This window comes from Podarcis pityusensis, assembly GCF_964106645.2.
Source record: "Podarcis pityusensis genome assembly, chromosome: 15".
Taxonomy (NCBI): domain Eukaryota; kingdom Metazoa; phylum Chordata; class Lepidosauria; order Squamata; family Lacertidae; genus Podarcis; species Podarcis pityusensis.
The window spans coordinates 11,993,135-12,004,256 of record NC_138040.1 but is presented as its reverse complement, the minus strand read 5'-3'; the positions used below and the strand labels follow the sequence as shown (position 1 = coordinate 12,004,256).

General features: G+C 43.9%; 1 protein-coding gene across 5 annotated transcripts in view; it reads left to right on the top strand.

The window, feature by feature from the left end:
* The first annotated feature begins 4,988 nt into the window (after nt 1–4,988).
* Nucleotides 4,989–11,122, top strand: part of SPNS3 (SPNS lysolipid transporter 3, sphingosine-1-phosphate (putative)) — a 33,056-nt gene continuing 26,922 nt past the window's right edge. For 4 of the 5 annotated variants that reach the window (XM_080983052.1, XM_080983050.1, XM_080983054.1 and 1 more), the window contains exons 1-2: nt 4,989–5,088; nt 9,975–10,190. The gene's annotated coding sequence lies outside the window, so the exon portion shown is untranslated. The remainder of the gene's footprint in view (nt 5,089–9,974; nt 10,191–11,122) is intronic. The other variant, XM_080983051.1, reaches the window with a different exon arrangement.

Genomic DNA, 11,122 nt, shown 5'->3' with positions numbered 1-11,122 from the left:
GGAGACATAACCTCAAGAGCTGCTGTGCCTTTAATTTCTGAGTGCCAAGCCAAACTTCACAGCAATTCCACCAACTCCTTGCTTGGAACAGCGGCTGACTGTATAATCTTTGGAGACTGTAACTGGAAGTGAGTCTCTCTTCTGCTATGAGTGAGGAGCCTGGGGAAAACAAGCATCATTTAAAAACAAAAGAGGGCTATTACTGTCACCACCGGCTCTCTCAAATCGTTATTGGCTTATTTACTTATATTTTTGCAAGTGGGTTCAAAGCAGCAATTCTCGTGCCTCTCTTTTTCCCCCACCAGCCTTTTCTGGGGGAACCTGGGGTTGCTCTGTGGTACATCCCTAGATTGAGGTATGAATGCATTGGATGGATGTACAACCTTCTGGGCTCGATCGGCCTTATTGGGAGCAAGCGCTTCTTCCTGTTTGCAGCTGATTGGTTGGTCCTTGTGAGGATAGGAAGCTGCCTCCCCTTCCTGCCTGGACCAGCATTTTAAGATTTAACATAAGACGTTCCAAGAGTTCTCTGGTTGGCTGCTAAGCCACTCTGTGGATTGTCATATCTGTCAACTGCCCCAGAAAAAAACAGAACACCCCATTTTTCCTCGCAAGGGGACAGCGGCCAAAATGGCCACTGCCGTCTTGTGTGATTTCAGGCTGTACTTTTTGGGGACATGGGACCAAAATAAGCATTGGGGGGCACACAAGATCACTGTACTTTTGGGGGGCAGCAGTCTTGCACAGCACCCAAAAATGTGCATTTTGGGGTGCCATGTAACCTGCATGACCTGCAGCTGCAACTTTGCCAAAGTGCCCAGGCGGACTGCTTCCAGTTACAAGAGTTTGAGTGGCATTGGAGCAGCTGACAAGGGGGAACACTAGTTCTGGTGGGCTGTGGGAAGGCAGCAGTGAATGTGCATCTTATCATGTTGCCTTTCCAAACTGCTACCCAAGATAAGCGCCCCAATGTGACTCATGATAGGGCTGGCCTTGGGCTGCACAGCCTCATTGCATTCAATATTTTTTCTCTGTGCTGTGCTTTGAAAACAAAGACATGTACAAGGTTGCAGCAATTACTGGAGGTGGATAGCACGGACTGGCTAGTCTCCATCTCATCATCAAAATCTCTCTACAATCCCTAGAGCTATTTTCCAACTCCCCCTGCCCCAAACCAAGTTTCCTTGTTTAGAAGCAGGGGAAAATAAGCTGAATGGTGAACATATAAACAGGTAAAGCTACCTTTAATTAAACATGGCAGCAAAAAGTGGAGGAAGAATTAGGTGGAACCGAACTTGGAAGAAAGCGTGTGCATCTGACATATAAAGTTTGATGCCAGGAAGGATCTGAGCTTGTTAACCACTGCGGGTTTTTTAAAAAATCACATCTGTCTTCAACACTTTTTTTTTTAAAAAGCAATTGTCTCCTCTGGCCTAGAAACTCCACCAAGATTAGAATTCAAGGCTACCTAGTGAAACAAATGGGTGAAAGTTCCATGAGACAAAAGATAGTACTTGCTCACACAAGGTATAAGGAACACACAGGATTCACTGGGGAAGGGGCGTAGCTCAGTGGGCAGAGCATCTGCCTTTGCATGCAGAAGGTCCCAGGTTCAATCCCTGGTACCTCTAGGCAGGGCTGGGAGAGAGTACTGTATTTTTTGCTTTATAAGACTCACTTTTTCCCTCCTAAAAAGTAAGCGGAAATGTGTGTGCGTCTTATGGAGCAAATGCAGGCTGTGCAGCTATCCCAGAAACCAGAACAGCAAGAGGGATTGCTGCTTTCACTGCGCAGTGATCCCTCTTGCTGTTCTGGCTTCTGAGATTCAGAATATATTTTTTCTTGTTTTCCTCCTCCAAAAACTAGGTGCGTCTTATGGTCTGGTGCGTCTTATAGAGCAAAAAATACGGTAGCTGCCTGAAACCTTCAAGAGTTCTGCCAGTCCGTGTAGACGATACCGATCTGAATCACTCAGTACGGTATTGCGTAAACAACAAAAAGACCAAAGGCCTGAAAATTGACTTCTTGTTGTTGATGCCTTGTTGCCAAGGAACCATATCGCTGTGCGTTCTTCCTCCCGACTCAATACCAGGCACTTTCCTGTGTTCTTATAAGGTGCCATTTATTTCCAATGGCCTCACTCTTGAACAGTTCCTGCTCCTTTCAGGAAGGTTTCAGCAGCAGAACCTTTTGACCCTGAAGTATCTGTTCTGACTGGCAGCGGTTGCCCAAGAAGTCAAGCACAGCTCTTTTCAAGCCTCGCTCCCTGCTGTTCTTTTCCGCAGAGCTACTGAGGAGGCAAAAACCTTCTGTACACAAAGCACCCGCTCTCTCCAAAGCAACAGCCCCTTCAGAACTTGCCCAGCACGATCCGAGTGTCACACTTGAGATCAGGAATGAATAATACGAAGACCCCGTGCCCTGGCCATGCAGTCTGCATCTGGGGACGCCACTACCTGCAAACCATCATCCTAGTCATAGTTACCCGTTTGTACTTTCCATCTTGTTGAACATTTGGGATTGTTTGCTGTCTGGCAGATGGAAAGAATAGAGACAGCTTACGAGTGGCAAGTCCTTTTCTCTCCTTTCCCACACAAGCAAACTCTATGCTTTTGGTCACGCTGCACCCCTCATCTTGATAACAGCTGTGGGATCCTGGTTTTGGGTGGGAAGAGCTTGAAACTAGTAAAAATATGAGAGAAAGAAACCCTGTTATCCTGTAAGGTGTCAAAAACACAGGGATCTGTATGTAATCATCATGAGACCCCATTCAGATCCACCTACAGTGGTACCTCGGGTTACATACACTTCAGGTTACATACGCTTCAGGTTACAGACTCTGCCAACCCAGAAATAGTACCTCAGGTTAAGAACTTTGCTTCAGGATGAGAACAGAAATCGTGCTCCAGCGGCGCGGCAGCAGCAGGAGGCCCCATTAGCTAAAGTGATGCTTCAGGTTAAGAACAGTTTCAGGTTAAGAACGGACCTCCGGAACGAGTTAAGTACTTAACCTGAGGTACCACTGTATTATGGAGGCTTCAACCAGGACCCCACAGAGGGTATGGATATACTCAGGGCCCCAAGGCTTTTAGGAATTAGGAAGGTCCAACACGCACCCCTGCGACTGACGTGGGAGATTTGCAGTCAAATCTGACAATGCATATTCTTGCAAGTTAGCCTGGGAAGGGAGAAGACCACAGAGCCACATTGCTGATAGGCAGACCCAGAAATGTAATTGCTAGAGAGGACTTTATGTGATGTCATTTTCCCTCCTCTCTTGGGCAGGAAGAATCAAAGTAGTATTTCCTGTTCCTTCCCGCTCTCTTTTTTTCTCTTCCACCACCAGCAATGGGAGCACACACAGATCCAACTGCACCAGCATCAGGCATATACCTGAGGCTGCCTATACTGTAGATAGAAGTATTTTGCCTGCATTTATTTTGCTGCTGCTGAGAACTAACGCATGACTGTAAGTAAATCATACTTTAAACTTACTTCTCAGTCTGTTGTCCGATTCTTTGTTAAGGGGGTGAGAAAGGGGGAGCCAGCTTGCTTTGCAACTGGACTTAATTAAAAGAAAGCTTCACTGCCTAGTCCTATACTTTTGGTTTTTCTGAAATCAGGTAACTATTATGGACAGATGTGTTCTGAATTGCCTGATGGAGTAGGAAGGTTTTCAGCAGGCATTCAAAACAGAAGACACAATATCTTTATCGGCAGACCGTATTCTCCCATGCCCCAGTGAAGCAAGTTGGGACATGACCTTGATGGAGCCCCTGCCCATCTCACTCAGCCCCCCCTTCAGCTCTCGGCTTCCTCATCCTTCCATTGGGGCTCCTCACTCCGCCCACACCATCCCGCTGATGGACCCTTACACATCTTTGCCTGCCTCCCTTTGCCCACACATCTGTGCTGTACTTCCAGAAGACAGTGCCGCTTCTGGGGGGAGGAAGAGGAGGGGACGATACGCAAGCAGAAGGTGAGAGCGCGGCACACAAAAACACATGCCTTTTGGTCCCGTGCTCTGGTGGGATCCAACTGACTCTCGCCAGACCGTGGGACTGAAAATGTGCAACTTTTGGTGCTGCTCACTGGCATGAGTAGATTAAGCTGGCAGGTAGGAAAAGACTGTACAGTGGTACCTTCATTCTCAAACTTAACCTGTTCCGGAAGTCCGTTCCCAAACCAAAGCGTTCCAAAACCAAGGCGCACTTTCCCATAGAAAGTAATGCAAAATGAATTAATTTGTTCCAGACTTTTAAAAACAACCCCTAAAAACAGCAATTTAACATGGATTTTACTATCTAATGAGACCATCAATCCACAAAATGAAAGCAATAATCAATGTACTGTACAGTACTATAAAATAAAGAAGATAGTATTGTAGATGATAAAAATTAAGATTAATTTATTTTCTTACCTGCACTGATGATAGTCATTGTTTGGATGGGGGGCTTTTATCTATTTCTGCAGTCACACAATCAATCAATCAATCAATCAATCAGTAGCTGAACTGGGTTCCACACAGTCACAAAAACAAATTAACCGAAAAAACCACAAAAACGCAAAATAAATAGCAAAAACAAAAGTGCTAAACTTAATCTGTTCCAGAAGTCCATTTGACTTCCAAAATGTTCAAAAACCAAGGCACAGCTTCTGACTGGTGCAGGTGCCCAGGAAACAATAGCCGACAGCCACATCAGATGTTCAGCTTCTGAAAAACGTTCAAAAACCGGAACACTTTTTTTCTGGGTTTTTGGAGTTTGAGAACCAAGGTATTTGAGAACCAAGGTGCCACTGTATTCCTCCTCTAGACACTGATTCTCTGTCTTCTCCTCTTAATGATTAGTTTAGCCTTGAGGAGCTTGGAACATTTCTATCTTATGACCCATCTTTCGCCCTGGACTGGAGAGAATAAACAAGAGGCGGTTTTATCATTGCGGGGAGGAAACTCTCATATTGACATTGCAACAGAATCTGGAAATCCCTTTCAAGGTTATGGAATCAGCCATCATGTTACACAATGGCGTTGGACGGAACGCTATTGTGGCATGTGGGTAAATAACTAAATCCCGGTGTAGCTAGAAGGTAAACATGTTTCTTTAATGGAACACTGGCGGTTCATTGGGGGGGCTTGCCTAAAGGTGATTCAATGCTTGATGATACGGTGTTAGACCTTTCCCTGCAGGCTTGGGCGAGGTTTGGAGAGAAACGTTTGGGAGCAGGGATGTAGCAGCAAAGTCACTGGAGGTTCTGCAGCCAGCTCACCAGAAACAGGATGGGGGGAGCAGAAACATCAGTGCATGCTGCTTGCTTTTGTGGATACTGATGATGTGTCACAGATGAGCTCAGTCGATACTCAGCTTGCATGTTTGGATAGCAGATACACCGAGAGCCAGGTGCGGTGGTTTGAGTGTTGGACAAGGACCCAGGAGACCAGAGTTCAAATCCCCACTCAGCCAAGAAGCTCGCTGGGGGACCTTGGGCCAGCCACCATCTCTGTCTAAGCTACCTTGCCGGGTGGTTGGTTTGAGGATAAAATGGAGAAGGGGAAGAACCACGCGAACCATCTTAAGCTGGTTGGAGGAGAAGCAGAATATAAATATAGTCATAAATAGAATCAGGAGAGTTGGAAGGGACCCCAGGGGCCATCTAGTGCAACCCCCTGCAATGCAGGAATCTCAACTAAAGCATCCATGACAGATGGCCATCCAACCTCTGCTTTAAAACCTCCCATGAATGAGAGTCCATAACCTTGGTTCGAGTCCTGCTATCCAGAGCAGGAGAAAACAAACTGGCTCCATCTTCCACGTGACAGCCCTTAAGATATTTGAAGATGGCTATCATATCTCCCTTCAGTCTCCTCTTGTCCAGGTTAAACATACCCAGCTCCTTCAACTCTTCCACATAAGGCTTGGTTTCCTGACCCTTGATCATCATAGTTGCCCTCCTCTGTACACCTTCCAGTTTCTCAATATCCTTCTTGAATTGGGCTGCCCAGAACTGGGCTCAGGACTACAGGTGGGGTCTGACCAAGGCAGGTTAGAGCGGTACCCAAGATCTGGACGCTACTTCCATTGGTGCAGCCTAGAATTACATTAGCCTTTTTTGCTGCTGCATCACAGTTGACTCGTTTTAAGCTTGTGGTCCACTAAGACCCCTAGATAAATAAATGCAATAAATAAATAAATAAATGCAATATTGCGTTATATTTCCAAGCTCTTTGTAGGAATGTTTCTGTTCTCCAGCCAGCCTGGAAAAGGAGACTCAAAATGCTGTTGGGTATCTCTGGACTAAACTAGACATTTTTGTAGCATAATTGTTCTCCCAGTCACTCCTGGGTTGTTGTTTTTTTCCAAAAAGAGCTATTCAGTCCAGCATACATCTCCACTGAATGCCTGTATTATTATCTTTAATTTAAAAGGAGCCTGGTCAATTTAAAATTCCCCATTTTGGACAGAGCAAAAGTTATATTTATGAAACCTAGTAGGAAGTAATCACCCATTCCCATCTAGTTAATGCTAGAAACAAGTTGTAGAGGGACCTTCACGCAAAACCAAGTATGGTGCTCTGGCATGCTTTTCAGGAATGTGCAGTTCCTGGCCCATCACAGGTGTCTTTTCAATTTGTGCAATATGCGACCCCCCTTTTAATCCCGCTTGGCCCTGCAAAATTCCAGTCAGTGCCTGTCCTGTAGTTTCCTGCTGAAATCTGGTCACTTTTCACATCCTGAATCTCCCAGGGTTGGGGGGGGGGGTTTGGTCCTACTTTTGTTGCACAATAACACAAGAGTTATCCCTGGAAAAGACCCTGATGTTGGGAAAGATGGAGGGCACAAGGAGAAGGGGACGACAGAGGACTATGAGAGGCATGAGAGAGGCAGTGTGGGAGGCAGTGGAGGACAGAAGTGCCTGGCGTGCTCTGGTCCATGGGGTCACGAAGAGTCAGACACGACTAAACGACTAAACAACAATAACAACGCAAGAGTGCCCCCGCAATGGCAATAATGTCACTTTTGCACTGTACATTTAAAGCATGTTGAAATCACTTTAAACAGTCCTGGCTTTCCCCAAGGCATCCCAGGAGCGGTGCTTTGTTAAAAGGCGCAGAGAGTTGTTGGGGAAGCCTTATAATCTCCCTCAGAGAACTGCATTTTCCAGAGCTCCCTTCGAACGGGGATTGATTGTAAAACCACCCTGGAAATTGTAGCTCAGTGAGAGGAGTATGGGGTCCCCTAACAATGCTCAGCACCAACGTATCACAAGCAACAGCTCCCAGAATTCTTTTGGGTTAGCCATGGATGTTTATAGTGGTATCATGGTATACCTATGGTGTGAATTTGGCCTAATATTTGGGAAGCATCACAGAACAACTAAACGCTCAGAATGTTACGTGGATGGTGCAGTAAAAAAATCTTCACTAACGCATCATTATTGTGTCAGTGGTGTGCTGCAGAATATACCCACAAGACCCCTCAAGTCTAGATGGGTTTTCCAGAAATACAGTGGTACCCCAGGTTACATACGCTTCAGGTTACATACGCTTCAGGTTACAGACTCCGCTAACCCAGAAATAGTACCTTGGGTTAAGAATTTTGCTTCAGGATGAGAACAGAAATCGTGCAGCGGCGGGACAGCGGCAGCAGGAGACCCCATTAGCTAAAGTCGTGCTTTAGGTTAAGAACAGTTTCAGGTTAAGAACAGGCCTCCAGAACAAATTAAGTTCTTAACCTGAGGTACCACTGTATGTGGTTAAGCCTGTTCAGTATTGCAGGATTGCCACTTTGGGCAGTGGTTGTTTATGCAAGGGCTGTTGGGAACCAGTCCCAGCGGTGTAGGAGCCTGAAATTTCACATCACTTCCACTTACTGTGGCTTTTATGTGCTTCTGCGTGGGCTCCCAGCCAACACCCGGTATGCAAAATGAGGAAACTGTCAGTTGCATGCAAATGTTGACAACGCTTCACACGGTTGGTGAATATTCAGAGTTTTAGAGTTATGTTAATGAAAGCGGGGCAGTTACTATTAGGGGATTTCCTCAACCTCCACTGCCTTCGTGGGCCACACGTCTGATGAAAGAAGTACTTAGCAGTGATACCTTATGGAATTCTCATTCCGCTAGTCCCTAAGATGTCAGTATTTTTTTGAACTTTTTACGTATTTGTTCCTAAATTTCTGATTTAATACAATGTAAAGCGGGGAAACAGAGGAATAAAGCTTCATACTGTGCCCAAATAGTTTTATTTTTTTTTAAAATAATTTTTATTTAAGTTTGAACAACAAAGAAAAAAAAGGAAAACATACACAATACATATCTCAAAAAAAGAAAAAAAAAGATAACAAGAACACACAAAAAAGAACACAATTCAACTATGAAAAACAAAAAACATAACAATTAAAAACAATATCTCTTTTCCATTTCCGTTTTAAATCACATGTATTTGTAGACTGCACCTGGGTTTTGTTTTGTTTTTTTAAACGATACAAGAGACTTTTCTTCTTCTTCTTCTCAAAACAATCTATTTTTTTAAATAAAATATTTATTAAAATTTAAACATTGAAAAAAAGAAAAGAAAAACAAAAGAGAAATATAAACAATAAACAGTTACAAAGCCTCAAAAACAAAATGAAATACAGCAGTACAAAACATCAACAATACAAAAAAAGAAAAGAAAAGAAAAGAAAAGCATTTAAAAAAAAACCCAAAAGAGAACAAACAAACATACAAAAGAACCCCATATTTTCATATCCCTATCTTTTATTAGCTTATTTCCTCGACTTCCTCACACCTCCTTTTTTGTATTCTAGTTCAATTAAATATTCTAGCAAGTCCTTTCCCTCTTTCACAAATTTAGTTCCATAATTTAACTTAACGAAATTTTAGACTTAAATTTACATCTTTACCCAATGTCAATCTATTCATACTTAATTCTTTATAATATTTCTACTAAAGTCATATAACTTCTTTCCAGCATCTTTCTAACATTCATTAATTTTAGAATATTTCTGTAAATAAGCTTCGAATTTTTCCAATCTTCTTCCACCGACTCTTCTCCCTGGTCTCGGATTCTGCCAGTCATTTCCGCCTATTCCATATAATCCATCAGCTTCATCTGCCATTCTTCCCTGGTAGGTAGGTCTTGTGTCTTCCAGTGCTTTGCGATGAGTATTCTTGCTGCTGTTGTAGCATACATGAAAAAAACTCTGTCCTTCTTTGGCACCATGTTCTTCTCAAAACAATCTAGTGACATCTGGTGGCCTGTTGTATAATGGACTCAAAAATGATTGCAGATAGGAGGGACAGAGAGCCATGGCTGATTTCTGCTGGCATCTAATACAGTGGCCACGGGAGAAGCACGAACCTCTTGGAGTGTTAATGCTGCGAGGTGTTGGGAAGTCAAATGATGTACTGTAGAAGGATAATGAAGAATGGGTGTACTAATTTACTGTAAAAGCATTTAAAAACCAAATATCAAGTAGTCTCACCAAATCATGGAATTGTAGAGTTGGAAGGGACCACAACAGTCATCTAGTTCAGGCATAGGCGAACTCCGGCCCTCCAGATGTTTGGGACTACAATTCCCATCATCCCTAGCTAACAGGACCAGTGGTCAAGGATGATGGGAATTGTAGTTCTAAACATCTGGAGGGCCGGAGTTTGCCTATGCCTGATCTAGTCCAACTCCCTGCAATGCAGGAATCTCAACTGACGCATCCATGACAGATGGCCACCCAACGTCTGCTTAGAAACCTTCAAGGAAGGAGAGTCCACCACCTCCCCAAGGAGCCCGTTCCACCGTTGAACAGCTCTCATCGTCAGAAAGTTCTTCCCGGCATTTGGTTGAAATCTCCTTTCTTGTAACTTGAATGCATTGGTTTGGATCCTACCCTCCGGAGCAGGAGGAAGCAAGCTTGCTCCCTCCTCCATGTGACAGCCCTTGAGATATTTGAAGATGGCTATCTTATCTCTCCTCAGTTTCCTCTTTACATTCTGAACCATTGGTGGAGTATCCAAATATCGGCTTCCCACAGCGCTCTCCCTGTGGCATTCCAGCAGACCCAAAAAACCATTCAGACTTAGCTGCACCCAGAGTGAACCCCACCCCACCCCACTGAACGACAAGGCATGGCATATCGGCTGGATCCAGCACACCTGACGCCATCAAACGGTGCCAGTCCTTAGCATGATCAGGTAGGGGCAAAACCGATAACCAGTGTTGTGTCTTTGCAGATAATAATAATAATAATAATAATAATAATAATAATTTATTATTTATACCCCGCCCATCTGGCTGGGCTTCCCCAGCCACTCTGGGCGGCTTCCAACAAAATATTAAAAGCTTCCCTAAACAGGGCTACCTTCAGATGTCTTCTAAAAGTCTGGTACAGTGGTACCTCGGGTTACATACGCTTCAGGTTACATACGCTTCAGGTTACATATGCTTCAGGTTACAGACTCTGCTAACCCAGAAATAGTGCTTCAGGTTAAGTACTTTGCTTCAGGATGAGAACAGAAATTGTGCTCCAGTGGCGCGGCAGTAGCGGGAGGGCCCATTAGCTAAAGTGGTGCTTCAGGTTAAGAACAGTTTCAGGTTAAGAATGGACCTCCGAAACGAAATAAGTACTTAACCTGAGGTACCACTGTACAGTGGTGCCTCGCAAGACGAAATTAATTCGTTCCGCGAATTTTTTCATCTAGCGAATTTTTCGTCTTGCGAGGCATGGTTTCCCATAGGAATGCATTGAAAATCAATTAATGGGTTCCTATGGTCAAAAAAAGTCCAAACAAAGCCAAATTTGGTACAACAAGAGTTTATTAAGTGCTCTTTAAAGTCACACATACTGTAAAGAGCATTTCAAAATTCAAATCCAGAATTTTTTTTAAAAAACAGCAGAGTTGCCCAATGGTCACAGAAAATCATAAAATTGCAGAAAAAACCCCACAAGCTTCCAGATTCTTGCAAACCCCTCCCCAACACCAAGTCCTTGAATTCCAAACACCCCAACCCAAAATCCAACCCCCCCCAAAAAAGTTTTAAAAGCTTAACTTACCAAATGGCTGCAAAAGAAGTTTTGGAAAAGCTTCAAAAATCACCAAAGTCTTTAAAAACCTCAAAAAAAGGC